Source organism: Moschus berezovskii, chromosome 16 (genome assembly GCF_049115385.1).
Source record: "Moschus berezovskii isolate FMDL1 chromosome 16, NW_MosBer_1.0, whole genome shotgun sequence".
NCBI classification, from domain to species: Eukaryota; Metazoa; Chordata; class Mammalia; order Artiodactyla; family Moschidae; genus Moschus; species Moschus berezovskii.
Window position 1 is genome coordinate 78839606 of NC_142475.1, and position 4561 is coordinate 78844166.

Below are 4561 nucleotides of genomic sequence, written 5' to 3' on the forward strand. Positions count from 1 at the left end.
GGACTGCAAGGAGATCCAACCAGTCCATCCTAAAGTAGATCAGTCATGGGTGTTCATTGGAAGGACTGATGCTGAAGCTGAAACTCCAATACTTTGGCCCCCTGATGCAAAGAGCTGACTCATTTGAAAAGACCGTGATGCTGGGAAAGATTGAGGGCAGGAGGAGAAGGGGACAACAGAGGATAAGATGGTTGGATGGCATCACCGACTCGATGGACATGTGTTTGGGTGGACTCCGGGAGTTGGTGATAGGCAGGGAGGCCTGGCGTGCTGTGGTTCATGGGGTCGCAAAGAGTCAGACACGACTGAGCGACTGAACTAAGCTGATTCTGCTCCATTTCAGTTCACTGATTTCTAAAATATCAGTGTTCACTCTTGCCATCTCCTCTTTGACCACTTCCAACTGACCTTGATTCATGGACCCAACATACCAGGTTCTTATGTAATATTGTTCAACATTGTATTTTACTTCCATCACCAGTCACATCCACATCTGGGCATTGTTTTCACTTAGACTCTGTCTCTTCATTTTCTCTGGAGTTGTTTCTCCACTTTTCTCCAGTAGCATATTGGGCATCTACTGACCTAGGGAGTTCATCTTTCAGTGTCATATCTTTTTGCCTTTTCATACTGTTCATTGGCTTCTCCCATGGCAACTGGAAAAAAAAAAAAGTAAGTTATTAATGCTTATTTTTCAGGGATTAACTGCATAATATCTTGTGCAAGGAGATTAAAACAGTCAGTCTTAAAGGAAATCAACTGTGAATTTTCAATGAAAGGATTGATGCTGAAGCTGAATGTCCAATACTTTGGCCACCTGATGTGAAGAGCCAATTCATTAGAAAAGAACCTGATTCTGGGAAGGACTGAGGGCAGGAGTGGGGGCGACAGAGAATGAGATGGTTGGAGGGCATCACTGACTCCATGGACATTCATTTGAGCAAACTCTGCGAGATAGTGAAGGACAGGGAAGCCTGGCATGCTGCAGTCCATGGGGTCACAAAGACCAGGACTTGACTTAGCAGCTGAACAACATCTTCTGTCTACTAGACACAGGACAGGGACATATAGAAGGCAATGCACATCCTCTACTGCTGAGAGAACCGTCAGGAGACTGCAGCTCTGGGTGGAAGCCTGGGGTGCTGCTGACACTGCTGCCCTGGATTGCTGTGTCTTTTAATTTCAAGACTACAGTCACCATTCACAGTGATTTAGGAGCCTAAGAAAGTAAAATCTGTCACTGTTTCCACTTATTCCCCCTCTATTTGCCATGAAGTGATGGGACCAGATGCCATGATCTTAGTTTTTTGAATGTTGAGTTTCAAACCAGCTTTTTCACTCTACTCTTTTACCCTCATCAAGAGGTTCTTAGACCTATCTATATGTTTGACTACGGCCGAGAATGCAGGGCTTGTAAACCCAGTTTTTCCTGTTTGCATGGGCACGACCTTTGGAACTGAGAAGAGTGGAGAGAAATCCTGGTTTCATTGATGACGCTCTGTGTGATTTTTGGAGGTAACTTCCCTGCAGTCTACTTCCTTTTCCTGTAAAATAATAAAAATCCCTGTATCAGTATAGGTAATATTTTTTGTTTGTCAGAGACAGTGTTCTGATATTTATTAAAATCCTATTCAATTTTTCTTTAGTTCTGTCAGAACTTTTATGAGAACAAAATATTTCTAATTAAGAGGAATTGTTCTTGATTATTGGCACTAAGGGGCTTTTCTAGTGGTTCAATCAATAGAGAATCTGCTTATAATATAGGAGATCCAGGATCAATCCCTGAGTCAGGAAGATTCCCCGGGGGAAGGAAATGGCTACCTACTCCAGTATTCTTGCCTGGAGAATCCCATAGACAGAGGAGCCTGGTGGGCTACAATCCACGGGGTCACAAGAGTCTGACATGACTTAGGGACTAAACCACAAGCACTGGCACTAAAATTTATGTTCATCTATTTGTTGTAGGGACAATTTTTGAAATTTTGCCTGATTCTACAAAGAATGCACTATTTTCTGTTCCATGAATAGAAAGACATTTTGTGATGGTTGCTTTTTAATTAATGTCAGAATAAATTCTTATTGCATGAATTAACCAATACGTGGCAGGACTTCAGAGAAAACTTACATTCTGTTGTCCCCGTGCAAACACTGTCTGCATAGCCCAATAGATAATTAACAAAGATGCCTGTGCTCCAGGTCAGAGTTTTCAATTCAAGCTTAGCTTATTTATATTTTAAACGTTATGTCATCTTCTTTCAATCTAAAAATAATCTGCATTTTTTGTACTTGATCTTAATACAAAAGCATCCCATTTTACACGAGAGGATGCTGACATGATGTAGAGATAAGGAAAAAAGCTATTTGATAAAACATGAGGAAAGGTACTTAATATATCACACAGTAGGTGGCTCTTGTTGTTGTTTAATCACTAAGGGTGTCCGACTCTTTGCCTCCCCATGGACTGTAGCCCACCATGCTCCTCTGTCCATGGGATTCTCTAGGCAAGAGTACTGGAGTGAGTTGCTATTTCCTTCTCTGGGGGATCTTCCCGACCCAAGGATTGAACCCAAGTCTCCTGAGTTGGCGGGTGGATACTTTACTACTAAGCCACCAGTTTAGGGGAAATGTGTTTTAGGAGAAAGGTAAGGTCTCCAAGGAAACAGTGTCAGACTTTATTTTTTGGGGCTCCAAAATCACTGCAGATACTGATTGCAGCCAGAAAATTAAAAGACGCTTACTCCTTGGAAGGAAAGTTATGACCAATCTAGATAGCATATTAAAAAGCAGAGACATTACTTTGCCAACAAAGGTCTGTCTAGTCAAGGCTATGGTTTTTCCAGTGGTCATGTATGAATGTGAGAGTTGGACTGTGAAGAAAGCTGATCGCCAAAGATTTGATGCTTTTGAACTGTGGTGTTGGAGAAGACTCTTGAGAGTCCCTTGGACTGCAAGGAGATCCAACCAGTCCATTCTAAAAGAGTTCAGTCCTGGGTTTTCATTGGAAGGACTGATGTTAAAGCTGAAACTCCAATCCTTTAGCTACCTCATGTGAAGTGCTGACTCGCTGGAAAAGACTCTGATTCTGGGAGGGATTGGGGGCAGGAGGAGAAGGGGACGACAGAGAATGAGATGGCTGGATGGCATAACCAACTCGATGGACGTGAGTTTGAGTGAACTCCGGGAGTTGGTGATGGACAGGGAGGCCTGGTGTGCTGTGATTCATGGGGTCGCAAAGAGTCAGACACGACCGAGTGACTAAACTGATCTGAACTGAAGGTCCCTAAGGAGGTGGAGACAAAGAAAGCTGATTGTTCAGCTTAACAAAATAGTAGAAAAAGAAGCAATGGGAACTAAAAATAAATAAACAAATAAAATAAAATGATAGAAAAATCAGAAGAGAGAAGTCGAGTAGCGCAGGACCAGGAGAAATGGTGAGGATGTGAGGATTCCTTGAGCAGGGTGATCTGGGCTCCCTGCCTCCCTTTTCCTTACAGCCACCTGTGACTCACCTGCAAAAACTGCAGGTCCTAAAGCATCTTGTGCTTCTGAATGTCTTATACTATCTCTCCCCGCACTTGTGCTCTCATGTGCTTCAACATGCTCTCAGTCCTGGGCTGCATTCTAATGCCTCTTTATAGACTTTTGCAAATTTTCTACCTCTTTTGCAAAATCTGCCCTCAAGTTCAAATCTACCAACAGCAGCTTGGGTCGGGTTTTGTAAATTAAAATAATTTTCAGGCACCCTGGGACATGTGTATCCTATATTACTCTAGCACTCTTGGCAAGAGCTCAAAAGTCATTGTACACCACATTAATATTCAACAAGCCCTTTAAAAATGTTTCTGAAGGTGGGGATGCAATTTCAGGAGCCCATCCGCCTCCCAGGCATTTATAAATATCGAACTGTTTTAGTGCAGAGGCGCTCTCAGGAGGCTTCACCATAAACTGTTCCCCTTAAAACAATCTTTCAGCACACCACACACAAATTCCCAGAACTATGGTGTTGGAGCACACGGCACAATAGTGCTGCTCAGCATTGAGGCCAGACTTGGGCTGCTAATTCCAGTTATGAGATGTAAGTCATGGAAGAGACCACCGTGTTGATGGTGCTGCTCAGAAGTGTGTTTCCAGTTCACACATTTCTTGACCTTCTGTCCCACAGTAGGAGCAGCATCTGATGATGCTCACACCACTCATACCAGATCATTGCCAGGGATGCAGAGACCCAGCTTGAGGACCGTCTAGATCTCAGACAGGATGAAGGCTTGCAACAAGGGACTTCCCCAATGGTCCAGTGGTTAAGACTCTGCGCTTCTAATGCAGAGGGCACGGGTTCCATCCCTGGTTGGGGAACTGAGGTCCCATGTGCCCCACAGCACAGCCAAAAAAAAATTTTAAAGCCTCCTGGCTGGGTCTTCCCTGGTGGCTCAGTGGTAAAGAATCCGCCTGCCCGTGTAGGAGACGCATGTTCCATCCCGGATCCAGGAAGATCCCACGTGCCATGGAACAACTAGGCCCGTGTGCCACAACTACTGAGTCTGCGCTCTAGAGCCCAGGAACC

General features: G+C 44.0%; 1 non-coding gene across 1 annotated transcript; it reads left to right on the forward strand.

Annotated features, from left to right (window-relative positions):
* The first annotated feature begins 4280 nt into the window (after positions 1-4280).
* Positions 4281-4353, forward strand: TRNAR-UCU (transfer RNA arginine (anticodon UCU)). The gene has a single exon. It is a non-coding gene; the product is annotated as a tRNA-Arg (tRNA).
* The last annotated feature ends 208 nt before the right edge of the window (positions 4354-4561 follow it).